Here is a 13,697-nt window from a genome sequence, read left to right on the forward strand (position 1 = left end):
AGAAACCATGTTTCAGAACTGTTCTATCGAAAGTAAGCATCAACTCTGTTAGTTGAATTCACAGAACAGAAAGCAGTTTCATAAATTGCTTCTGTGTAGTTTTTATTTGAAGATATTCCTTTTGCCACTAGAGTCCTCTTGGGGCTCCGAATGTCCATTTGCAGTTTCCACAGAAACTGTGTTTCAGAACTGCTCAATCAAAAGTAAGCTTCAACTCTGTTAGTTGAATGCACTGAACAAAAAGTACTATCACAGAATGCTTCTGTGTAGTTTTTATTTGAAGACATTACATTTTCCACTGTAGGCCTCTTACCGCTATGAATGTCCACTTGCAGTTTCTAATGAAAGAGTGTTTCCGTTGTGCTCAATCAAAAGAAAGGTCTAACTCTGTTAGTTGAATGCACAGAACAGAAAGAAGTTTCACAGAATGCTTCTGTTTATTTTTTCTTTGAAGGTATTCCTTTTTCCACTATAGGCCCCTTAGGGCTCCGAATGTCCACTTGCAGTTTCTACAGAAACAGTGTTTCAGAACTCCTCAATCAAAAGTAAGCTTCAACTCTGTTAGTTGAAAGCACAGAACAGAAAGAAGTTTCGCAGAATGCTTCTGAGTAGTTTTTATTTGAAGATAATCCTTTTTCCACTATAAGCCCAATAGCGCTCTGAGTGTCCACTTGTAGTTTCTACAGAAACAGTGTTTCAGAACTGCTCTATCAAAAGTAATATTCTAATCTGTTTCTTCAATACACAGAACAGAAAGTAGTTTCGCAGAATGGTTCTGTGTAGTTTTTATTTGAAAATATTCCTTTTTCCAATATAGGACCCTTAGGGCTCCGAATGTCCACTCACAGTTTCTACAGAAACAGTGTTTCAGAACTGCTCAATCAAAAGTAAACTTCAACTCTGTTAGTTGAATTCACAGAACAGAAACTGTTTCATAAAATGCTTCTGTGTAGTTTTTATTTGAAGATATTCCTTTTGCCACTATAGTCCACTTGGGGCTCCGAATATGCACTTGCAGTTTCCACAGAAACTGTGTTTCAGAACTGCTCAATCAAAAGTAAGCTTCAACTCTGTTAGTTGAACGCACTGAACAAAAAGTACTTTCACAGAATGCTTCTGTGTAGTTTTTATTTGAAGACATTTCATTTTCCACTGTAGGCCTCTTAGCGGTATGAATGTCCACTTGCAGTTTCTAATGAAAGAGTGTTTCAGTGCTGCTCAATCAAAACAAAGTTCCAACTCTGTTAGTTGAATGCACAGAACAGAAAGAAGTTTCACAGAATGCTTCTGTGTAGTTTTTATTTGAAGTAAGTCCTTTTTACACTATATTCCCCCATGCGCTATGATTGTCCACTTGCAGTTTCTACAGAAAGAGTGTTTCTGTGCTGCTCTATCAAAAGTAGGTTCAACTCTGTTAGTTGAATGCACAGAAGACAAAGAAGTTTCACAGAATGCCTCTGTGTAGTTCTTATTTGTAGATATCCTTTTTTGCTGTATAGGCCCCTTAGCGCTATGAATGTCCAATTGCAGTTTCTACAGAAAGAGTGTTTCAGAACTGCTCAAACAAAAGTTAGCTTCAACTCTGTTACTTGAATGCACAGAACAGAAAGTAGTTTCACTGAATGCTTCTGTGTAGTTTTTGTTTGTAGTTATTCATTTTTCCAGCATAGGCTACTTAGTGCTACGAATGTCCACTTGCAGTTTCTACAGAAAGAGTGTTTCAGAACTGCTCAATCAATAGTAATGTTCAACTCTGTTAGTTGAATGCACAGAACAGAAAGAAGTTTAGGAGAATGCTTCTGTGTAGTTTTTATTTGAAGATATTACTTTTTCCACTATAGGCCCCTTAGGGTTCCAAATGTCCACTTGCTGTTTCTACAAAAAGAGCGTCTCAGAACTGCTCAATCAATAGTAAGCTTCAACTCTGTTAGTTGAATGCAAAGAACAGAAAGAAGTTTCACAGAATGCTTCTGTGTAGTTTTTATTTGAAGATACTCCTTTTTCCACTATAAGACCATTAGCGTTCTGTATGTCCAGTTGCAGTTTCCACAGAAAGTCTTTCAGAACAGCTCTATCAAAAGCAATATTCATCTCTGTTAGTTGAATGCACAGAACAGAAAGAAGTTTCACAGAATGCTTCTGTGTAGTTTTTATTTGAAGTAAGTCCTTTTTACACTATAGGCCCCCATGCGCTATGATTGTCCACTTGCGATTTATACAGAAAGAGTGTTTCTGTGCTGCTCTATCAAAAGTAGGTTCAACTCTGTTAGTTGAATGCACAGAAGAGAAAGAAGTTTCACAGAATGCTTCTGTGTAGTTTTTATTTGAAGATATTCCTTTTTCCACTATAAGCCCGATAGATCTCTGAGTGTCCCCTTGTAGTTTCTACAGAAACAGTGTTTCAGAACTGCTCTATCAAAAGTAATATTCAACTCTGTTACTTGAATGCACAGAACAGAGAGAAGTTTCGCAGAATGCTTCTGTGTAGTTTTTATTTGAAGATATTCCTTTTTCCACTATAGGACACTTAGGGCTCCGAATGTCCACTTACCGTTTCTACAGAAACAATGTTTCAGAACTGTTCAATCAAAAGTAAGCTTCAACTCTGTTAGTTGAATGCCAAGAACAGAAATAAGTTTCACAGAATGCTTCTGTGCAGTTTTTATTTGAAGATATTCCTTTTTCCACTATAAGCCCATTAGCGCTCTGTATGTCCAGTTGCAGTTTCCACAGAAAGAGTGTTTCAGAACTGCTCTATCAAAAGCAATATTCATCTCTGTTAGTTGAATGCACAGAACAGAAAGAAATTTCACAGAATGCTTCTGTGTAGTTTTTATTTGAAGTAAGTCCTTTTTACACTATAGGCCCCCATGCGCTATGATTGTCCGCTTGCGGTTTTTACAGAAAGAGTGTTTCTGTGCTGCTCTATCAAAAGTAGGTTCAACTCTGTTAGTTGAATGCACAGAAGAGAAAGAAGTTTCACAGAATGCTTCTGTGTAGTTTTTATTTGAAGATATTCCTTTTTCCACTATAAGCCCGATAGCGCTCTGCGTGTCCCCTTGTAGTTTCTACAGAAACAGTGTTTCAGAACTGCTCTATCAAAAGTAATATTCAACTCTGTTACTTGAATGCACACAACAGAAAGAATTTTCGCAGAATGATTCTGTGTAGTTTTTATTTGAAGATATTCCTTTTTCCACTATAGGACCCTTAGGGCTCCGAATGTCCACTTACAGTTTCGACAGAAACAATGTTTCAGAACTGTTCTATCAAAAGTAAGTGTGAACTCTGTTAGTTGAATTCACAGAACAGAAAGCTGTTTCATAAAATGCTTCTGTGTAGTTTTTATTTGAAGATATTTCTTTTGCCACTAGAGTCCTCTTGGGGCTCCGAATGTCCACTTGCAGTTTCCACAGAAACTGTGTTTCAGAACTGCTCAATCTAAAGTAAGCTTCAACTCTGTTAGTTGAATGCACTGAACAAAAAGTACTATCACAGAATGCTTCTGTGTAGTTTTTATTTGAAGACATTACATTTTCCACTGTAGGCCTCTTAGCGCTATGAATGTCCACTTGCAGTTTCTAATGAAAGAGTGTTTCCGTTGTGCTCAATCAAAAGAAAGGTCCAACTCTGTTAGTTGAATGCACAGAACAGAAAGAAGTTTCACAGAATGCTTCTGTGTAGTTTTTATTTGATGTAAGTCCTTTTTGCACTATAAGACCCCATGCGCTATGTTTGTCCAATTGCAGTCTCTACAGAAAGAGTGTTTCTGTGCTACTCTATCAAAAGTAGGTTCAACTGAGTTAGTTGAATGCACAGAAGAGAAAGAAGTTTCACAGAATGCTTCTGTGTAGTTTTTATTTGTAGATATTCTTTTTTGCTGTCTAGGCCCCTTAGTGCTATGAATGTCCAATTGCAGTTTCTACAGAAAGAGTGTTTCAGAATTGCTCAATCAAAAGTAAGCTACAAATCTGTTACTTGAATGCACAGAACAGAAAGAAGTTTCACTGAATGCTTCTGTGTAGTTTTTGTTTGTAGTTATTCCTTTTTCCAGCAGAGGCTCCTTAGTGCTACGAATGTTCAACTGCAGTTTCTACAGAAAGAGTGTTTCAGAACTGCTCAATCAATAGTAATGTTCAACTCTGTTAGTAGAATGCACAGAACAGAAAGAAGTTTCGCAGAATGCTTCTGAGTAGTTTTTAGTTGAAGATATCCCTTTTTCCACTATAAGCCCCGTAGAGCTCAGAATGTCCAGTTGCAGTTTCTACAGAAAGAGTGTTTCAGAACTGCTCTATCAAAAGTAATATTCAACTCTGTTAGTTGAATGCACAGAACAGAAAGAAGTTTCGGAGAATGCTTCTGTGTAGTTTTTATTTGAAGATATTCCTTTTTCCACTATAGGCCCCTTTGGGTTCAAAATGTCCAGTTGCAGTTTCTTCAGAAAGAACGTCTCAGAACTGCTCAATCAAAAGTAAAGTTCAACTCTTTTAGTTGAATGCAAAGAACAGAAATAAGTTTCCCAGAATGCTTCTTTGTAGTATTTATTTGAAGATATTCCTTTTTCCACTATAAGCCAATTAGAGCACTGTATGTCCAGTTGCATTTTCCACAGAAAGAGTGTTTCAGAACTGCTCTGTCAAAAGTAATATTCATATCTGTTAGTTGAATGCACAGAACCGAAAGAAATTTCGCAGAATGCTTCAGTGTAGTTTTTATTTGAAGATATTCCTTTTTCCACTGTAGACCCCTTAGGGTTCCAAATGTCCACTTGCAGTTTCTACAGAAAGAGCGTCTCAGAACCGCTCAATCAAAAGTAAATTTCAACTCTGTTAGTTGAATGCAAAGAACAGAAATAAGTTTCACAGAATGCTTCTGTGTAGTTTTTATTTGAAGATATTCCTTTTTCCACTTTAAGACCATTAGCACTCTGTATGTCCAGTTGCAGTTTCCACAGAAAGAGTGTTTCAGAACTGATCTATCAAAAGCAATATTCATCTCTGTTAGTTGAATGCACAGAACAGAAAGGAGTTTCACAGAATGCTTCTGTGTAGTTTTTATTTGAAGTAAGTGTTTTTTACACTATAGGCCCCCATGCGCTATGATTGTCCACTTGCAGTTTGTACAGAAAGAGTGTTTCTGTGATGCTCTATCAAAAGTAGGTTCAACTCTGTTAGTTGAATGCAGAGAAGAGAAAGAAGTTTCACAGAATGCTTCTGTGTATTTTTTATTGGAAGATATTCCTTTTTCCACTATAAGCCCGATAGCGCTCTGAGTGTCCCCTTGTAGTTTCTACAGAAACAGTGTTTCAGAACTGTTCAATCACAAGAAAGCTTCAACTCTGTTAGTTGAATGCACAGAACAGAAAGAAGTTTCGCAGAATGCTTCTGAGTAGTTTTAATTTGAAGATATTCTTTTTTCCACTCTAAGCCCAAGAGCGCTCTGAGTGTCCAATTGTAGTTTCTACAGAAACAGTCTTTCAGAACTGCTCTACCAAAAGTAATATTCAACTCTATTACTTAAATGCACAGAACACAAAGAAGTTTCGCAGAATGCTTCTGTGTAGTTTTTATTTGAAGATATTCCATTTTCCACTATAGGACCCTTAGGGCTCAGAATGTCCACTTACAGTTTCTACTGAAACGGTGTTCCAGAACTTCTCAATCAAAAGTAAGCTTCAACTCTGTTAGTTGAATTCACAGAACAGAAAGCAGTTTCAAAAAATCCTTCTGTGTAGTTTTTATTTGAAGATATTACTTTTGCCACAATAGTCCTCTTGGGACTCCGAATATCCACATGCAGATTCCACAGAAACTGTGTTTCAGAACTGCTCAAACAAAAGTAAGCTTCAACTCTGTTTGTTGAACGCACTGAACAAAAAGTACTTTCACAGAATGCTGCTGTGTAGTTTTTATTGGAAGACATTTCATTTTCCACTGTAGGCCTCTTAGCGCTATGAATGTCCACTTGCAGTTTCTAATGAAAGAGTGTTTCAGTGCTGCTCAATCAAAACAAAGTTCCAACTTTGTTAGTTGAATGCACAGAACAGAAAGAAGTTTCACAGAATGTTTCTGTGTAGTTTTTATTTGAAGTAAGTCCTTTTTACAGTATAGGCCCCCATGCGCTATGATTGTCCACTTGCAGTTTCTACAGAAAGAGTGTTTCTGTGCTGCTCTATCAAAAGTAGGTTCAACTCTGTTAGTTGAATGCACAGAAGACAAAGAAGTTTCACAGAATGCTTCTGTGTAGTTTTTATTTGTAGATATTCTTTTTTGCTGTATAGGCCCCTTAGCGCTATGAATGTCCAATTGCAGTTTCTACAGAAAGAGTGTTTCATAACTGCTCAATCAATAGTAATGTTCAAGTCTGTTAGTAGAATGCACAGAACAGAAAGAAGTTTCACAGAATGCTTCTGAGTAGTTTTTAGTTGAAGATATCCCTTTTTCCACTATAAGCCCCGTAGAGCTCTGAATGTCCAGTTGCAGTTTCTACAGAAAGTGTGTTACAGAACTGCTCTAACAAAAGTAAAGTTCAACTCTGTTAGTTGAATGCACAGAACAGAAGGAAGTTTCGGAGAATGCTTCTGTGTAGTTTTTATTTGAAGATATTCCTTTTTCCACTATAGGCCCCTTAGGGTTCCAAATGTCCACTTGCAGTTTCTTCAGAAAGAACGTCTCAGAACTGCTCAATCAAAAGTAAAGTTCAACTCTGTTAGTTGAATGCAAAGAACAGAAATAAATTTCACAGAATGCTTCTGTGTAGTTATTATTTGAAGATATCCCTTTTTCCACTTTAAGACCATTAGAACTCTGTATGTCCAGTTGCCGTTTCCACAGAAAGAGTGTTTCAGAACTGATCTATCAAAAGCAATATTCATCTCTGTTAGTTGAATGCACAGAATAGAAAGGAGTTTCACAGAATGCTTCTGTGTAGTTTTTATTTGAAGTAAGTGTTTTTTACACTATAGGCCCGCATGCGCTATGATTGTCCACTTGAGGTTTGTACAGAAAGAGTGTTTCTGTGCTGCTCTATCAAAAGTAGGTTCAACTCTGTTAGTTGAATGCAGAGAAGAGAAAGAAGTTTCACAGAATGCTTCTGTGTATTTTTTATTTGAAGATATTCCTTTTTAGACTATAGGACCCTTAGGGCTCCGAATTTCCACTTACCGTTTCTACAGAAACAATGTTTCAGAACTGTTCAATCAAAAGTAAGCTTCAAATCTGTTAGTTGAATGGAAAGAACAGAAATAAGTTTCACAGAATGCTTCTGTGTAGTTTTTATTTGAAGATGTTCTTTTTCCACTATAAGCCCATTAGCGCTCTGTATGTCCACTTGCAGTTTCCACAGAAAGAGTATTTCAGAACTACTCTATCAAAGCAATATTCATCTCTGTTAGTTGAATGCACAGAACAGAAAGAAGTTTCACAGAATGATTCTGTGTAGTTTTTATTTGAAGTAAGTCCTTTTTACACTATAGGCCCCCATGCGCTATGATTGTCCACTTGCAGTTTCTACAGAAAGAGTGTTTCTGTGCTGCTCTCTCAAAAGGTGGTTCAACTCTATTAGTTGAATGCACAGAAGAGAAAGAAATTTCACAGAATGCTTCTGTGTAGTTTTTATTTGTCGATATTCTTTTTTGCGGAATAGGACCCTTAGCGCTATGAATGTCCAATTGCAGTTTCTACAGAAAGAGTGTATCAGAATTGCTCAATCAAAAGTAAGCTTCAGCTCTTTTAGTTGATTGCACAGAAGAGAAAGAAGTTTCACTCAATGCTTCTGTGTAGTTTTTGTTTGTAGTTACTCCTTTTTCCAGTATAGGCTCCTTAGTGCTACGAATGTCCACTTGCAGTTTCTACAGAAAGAGTGTTTCAGAACTGCTCAATCAATAGTAATGTTCAACTCTGTTAGTTGAATGCACAGAACAGAAAGAAGTTTCGCAGAATGCTTCTGAGTAGTTTTTAGTTGAAGATATCCCTTTTTCCACTATAAGCCCCGTAGAGCTCTGAATGTCCAGTTGCAGTTTCTACAGAAAGAGTGTTTCAGAACTGCTCTGTCAAAAGTAATGTTCAACTCTGTTAGTTGAATGCACAGAACAGAAAGAAGTTTCGGAGAATCCTTCTGTGTAGTTTTTATTTGAAGATATTCCTTTTTCCACTATAGGCCCCTTAGGGTTCCAAATGTCCACTTGCAGTTTCTTCAGAAAGAGCGTCTCAGAACTGCTCAATCAAAAGTAAAGTTCAACTCTGTTAGTTGAATGCAAAGAACAGAAATAAGTTTCACAGAATGCTTCTTTGTAGTTTTTATTTGAAGATATTCCTTTTTCCACTATAAGCCAATTAGAGCTCTGTATGTCCAGTTGCATTTTCCACAGAAAGGGTGTTTCAGCACTGCTCTATCAAAAGTAATATTCATCTCTGTTAGTTGAATGCACAGAACAGAAAGAAATTTCGCAGAATGCTTCAGTGTAGTTTTTATTTGAAGATATTCTTTTTCCACTATAGGCCCCTTAGGGCTCCGAATGTCCACTTGCAGTTTCTACAGAAACAGTGTTTCAGAACTGTTCAATCACAAGAAAGCTTCAACTCTGTTAGTTGAATGCACAGAACAGAAAGAAGTTTCGCAGAATGCTTCTGAGTAGTTTTAATTTGAAGATATTCTTTTTTCCACTCTAAGCCCAAGAGCGCTCTGAGTGTCCACTTGTAGTTTCTACAGAAACAGTCTTTCAGAACTGCTCTACAAAAAGTAATATTCAACTCTGTTACTTGAATGCACAGAACACAAAGAAGTTTCGCAGAATGCTTCTGTGTAGTTTTTATTTGAAGACATTCCATTTTCCACTCTAGGAACCTTAGGGCTCAGAATGTCCACTTACAGTTTCTACTGAAACGGTGTTTCAGAACTTCTCAATCAAAAGTAAGCTTCAACTCTGTTAGTTGAATTCACAGAACAGAAAGAAGTTTCAAAAAATCCTTCTGTGTAGTTTTTATTTGAAGATATTACTTTTGCCACTATAGTCCTCTTGGGACTCCGAATATCCACTTGCAGATTCCACAGAAACTGTGTTTCAGAACTGCTCAAACAAAAGTAAGCTTCAACTCTGTTAGTTGAACGCACTGAACAAAAAGTACTTTCACAGAATGCTTCTGTGTAGTTTTTATTTGAAGACATTTCATTTTCCACTGTAGGCCTCTTAGCGGTATGAATGTCCACTTGCAGTTTCTAATGAAAGGGTGTTTCAGTGCTGCTCAATCAAAACAATGTTCCAACTCTGTTAGTTGAATGCACAGAACAGAAAGAAGTTTCACAGAATGCTTCTGTGTAGTTTTTATTTGAAGTAAGTCCTTTTTACACTATAGGCCCCCATGCGCTATGATTGTCCACTTGCAGTTTCTACAGAAAGAGTGTTTCTGTGCTGCTCTATCAAAAGTAGGTTCAACTCTGTTAGTTGAATGCACAGAAGACAAAGAAGTTTCACAGAATGCTTCTCTGTAGTTTTTATTTGTAGATATTCTTTTTTGCTGTATAGGCCACTTAGCGCTATGAATGTCCAATTGCAGTTTCTACAGAAAGAGTGTTTCAGAATTGCTCAATCAAACGTTAGCTTCAACTCTGTTACTTGAATGCACAGAACAGAAAGAAGTTTCACTGAATGCTTCTGTGTAGTTTTTGTTTGTAGTTATTCCTTTTTCCAGCAGAGGCTCCTTAGTGCTACGAATGTCCACTTGCCGTTTCTACAGAAAGAGTGTTTCATAACTGCTCAATCAATAGTAATGTTCAACTCTGTTAGTAGAATGCACAGAACAGAAAGAAGTTTCGCAGAATGCTTCTGAGTAGTTTTTAGTTGAAGATATCCCTTTTTCCACTGTAAGCCCCGTAGAGCTCTGAATGTCCAGTTGCAGTTTCTACAAAAAGTGTGTTAAAGAACTGCTCTATAAAAATTAAAGTTCAACTCTGTTAGTTGAATGCACACAACAGAAGGAAGTTTCGGAGAATGCTTCTGTGTAGTTTTTATTTGAAGATATTCCTTTTTCCACTATAGGCCCCTTAGGGTTCCAAATGTCCACTTGCAGTTTCTTCAGAAAGAACGTCTCAGAACTGCTCAATCAAAAGTAAAGTTCAACTCTGTTAGTTGAATGCAAAGAACAGAAATAAGTTTCACAGAATGCTTCTTTGTAGTATTTATTTGAAGATATTCCTTTTTCCACTATAAGCCAATTAGAGCACTGTATGTCCAGTTGCATTTTCCACAGAAAGAGTGATTCAGAAGTGCTCTGTCAAAAGTAATATTCATATCTGTTAGTTGAATGCACAGAAAAGAAGGAAATTTCGCAGAATGCTTCAGTGTAGTTTTTATTTGAAGATATTCCTTTTTCCACTCTAGACCCCTTAGGGTTCCAAATGTCTACTTGCACTTTCTTCAGAAAGAGAGTCTCAGAACTGCTCAATCAAAAGTAAAGTTCAACTCTGTTAGTTGAATGCAAAGAACAGAAATAAATTTCACAGAATGCTTCGGTGTAGTTTTTATTTGAAGATATTCCTTTTTCCACTTTAAGACCATTAGCACTCTGTATGTCCAGTTGCCGTTTCCACAGAAAGAGTGTTTCAGAACTGATCTATCAAAAGCAATATTCATCTCTGTTAGTTGAATGCACAGAATAGAAAGGAGTTTCACAGAATGCTTCTGTGTAGTTTTTATTTGAAGTAAGTGTTTTTTACACTATAGGCCCGCATGCGCTATGATTGTCCACTTGCGGTTTGTACAGCAAAAGTGTTTCTGTGCTGCTCTATCAAAAGTCGGTTCAACTCTGTTAGTTGAATGCAGAGAAGAGAAAGAAGTTTCACAGAATGCTTCTGTGTATTTTTTATTTGAAGATATTCCTTTTTCCACTATAGGACCCTTAGGGCTCCGAATTTCCACTTACCGTTTCTACAGAAACAATGTTTCAGAACTGTTCAATCAAAAGTAAGCTTCAAATCTGTTAGTTGAATGGAAAGAACAGAAATAAGTTTCACAGAATGCTTCTGTGTAGTTTTTATTTGAAGATGTTCTTTTTCCACTATAAGCCCATTAGCGCTCTGTATGTCCACTTGCAGTTTCCACAGAAAGAGTGTTTCAGAACTGCTCTATCAAAGCAATATTCATCTCTGTTAGTTCAATGCACAGAACAGAAAGAAGTTTCACAGAATGCTTCTGTGTAGTTTTTATTTGAAGTAAGTCCTTTTTACACTATAGGCCCCCATGCGCTATGATTGTCCACTTGCAGTTTCTACAGAAAGAGTGTTTCTGTGCTGCTCTCTCAAAAGGTGGTTCAACTCTATTAGTTGAATGCACTGAAGAGAAAGAAGTTTCACAGAATGCTTCTGTGTAGTTTTTATTTGTAGATATTCTTTTTTGCTGTATAGGACCCTTAGCGCTATGAATGTCCAATTGCAGTTTCTACAGAAAGACTGTATCAGAATTGCTCAATCAAAAGTAAGCTTCAACTCTTTTAGTTGATTGCACAGAAGAGAAAGAAGTTTCACTCAATGCTTCTGTGTAGTTTTTGTTTGTAGTTACTCCTTTTTCCAGTATAGGCTCCTTAGTGCTACGAATGTCCACTTGCAGTTTCTACAGAAAGAGTGTTTCAGAACTGCTCAATCAAAAGTAATGTTCAACTCTGTTAGTTGAATGCACAGAACAGAAAGAAGTTTCGCAGAATGCTTCTGAGTAGTTTTTAGTTGAAGATATCCCTTTTTCCACTATAAGCCCCGTAGAGCTCTGAATATCCAGTTGCAGTTTCTACAGAAAGAGTGTTTCAGAACTGCTCTGTCAAAAGTAATGTTTAACTCTGTTAGTTGAATGCACAGAACAGAAAGAAGTTTCGGAGAATGCTTCTGTGTAGTTTTTATTTGAAGATATTCCTTTTTCCACTCTAGGCCCCTTAGGGTTCCAAATGTCCACTTGCAGTTTCTTCAGAAAGAGCGTCTCAGAACTGCTCAATCAAAAGTAAAGTTCAACTCTGTTAGTTGAATGCAAAGAACAGAAATAAGTTTCACAGAATGCTTCTTTGTAGTTTTTATTTGAAGATATTCCTTTTTCCACTATAAGCCAATTAGAGCTCTGTATGTCCAGTTGCATTTTCCACAGAAAGGGTGTTTCAGCACTGCTCTATCAAAAGTAATATTCATCTCTGTTAGTTGAATGCACAGAACAGAAAGAAATTTCGCAGAATGCTTCAGTGTAGTTTTTATTTGAAGATATTCTTTTTCCACTATAGGCCCCTTAGGGCTCCGAATGTCCACTTGCAGTTTCTACAGAAACAGTGTTTCAGAACTGTTCAATCACAAGAAAGCTTCAACTCTGTTAGTTGAATGCACAGAACAGAAAGAAGTTTCGCAGAATGCTTCTGAGTAGTTTTAATTTGAAGATATTCTTTTTTCCACTCTAAGCCCAATAGCGCTCTGAGTGTCCACTTGTAGTTTCTACAGAAACAGTCTTTCAGAACTGCTCTACCAAAAGTAATATTCAACTCTGTTACTTGAATGCACAGAACACAAAGAAGTTTCGCAGAATGCTTCTGTGTAGTTTTTATTTGTAGATATTCTTTTTTGCTGTATAGGCCCCTTAGCGCTATGAATGTCCAATTGCAGTTTCTACAGAAAGAGTGTTTCAGAATTGCTCAATCAAAAGTTAGCTTCAACTCTGTTACTTGAAAGCACAGAACAGAAAGTAGTTTCACTGAATGCTTCTGTGTAGTTTTTGTTTGTAGTTATTCCTTTTTCCAGCAGAGGCTCCTTAGTGCCACGAATGTCCACTTGCAATTTCTACAGAAAGAGTGTTTCAGAACTGCTCAATCAATAGTAATGTTCAACTCTCTTAGTAAAATGCACAGAACAGAAAGAAGTTTCGCAGAATGCTTCTGAGTAGTTTTTAGTTGAAGATATCCCTTTTTCCACTATAAGCCCCGTAGAGCTCTGACTGTCCAGTTGCAGTTTCTACAGAAAGAGTGTTACAGAACTGCTCTATCAAAAGTAAAGTTCAACTCTGTTAGTTGAATGCAAAGAACAGAAATAAGTTTCACAGAATGCTTCTTTGTAGTATTTATTTGAAGATATTCCTTTTTCCACTATAAGCCAATTAGAGCACTGTATGTCCAGTTGCATTTTCCACAGAAAGAGTGTTTCAGAACTGCTCTGTCAAAAGTAATATTCATATCTGTTAGTTGAATGCACAGAACAGAAAGAAATTTCGCAGAATGCTTCAGTGTAGTTTCTATTTGAAGATATTCCTTTTTCCACTCTAGACCCCTTAGGGTTCCAAATGTCCACTTGCACTTTCTTCAGAAAGAGAGTCTCAGAACTGCTCAATCAAAAGTAAAGTTCAACTCTGTTAGTTGAATGCAAAGAACAGAAATAAGTTTCACAGAATGCTTCTGTGTAGTTTTTATTTGAAGATATTCCTTTTTCCACTTTAAGACCATTAGCACTCTGTATGTCCAGTTGCCATTTCCACAGAAAGAGTGTTTCAGAACTGATCTATCAAAAGCAATATTCATCTCTGTTAGTTAAATGCACAGAACAGAAAGGAGTTTCACAGAATGCTTCTGTGTAGTTTTTATTTGAAGTAAGTGTTTTTTACACTATAGGCCCGCATGCGCTATGATTGTCCACTTGCGGTTTGTACAGAAAGAGTGTTTCTGTGCTGCTCTATCAAAAGTAGG

This window comes from Symphalangus syndactylus, chromosome 23, assembly GCF_028878055.3.
Source record: "Symphalangus syndactylus isolate Jambi chromosome 23, NHGRI_mSymSyn1-v2.1_pri, whole genome shotgun sequence".
NCBI lineage: Eukaryota > Metazoa > Chordata > Mammalia > Primates > Hylobatidae > Symphalangus > Symphalangus syndactylus.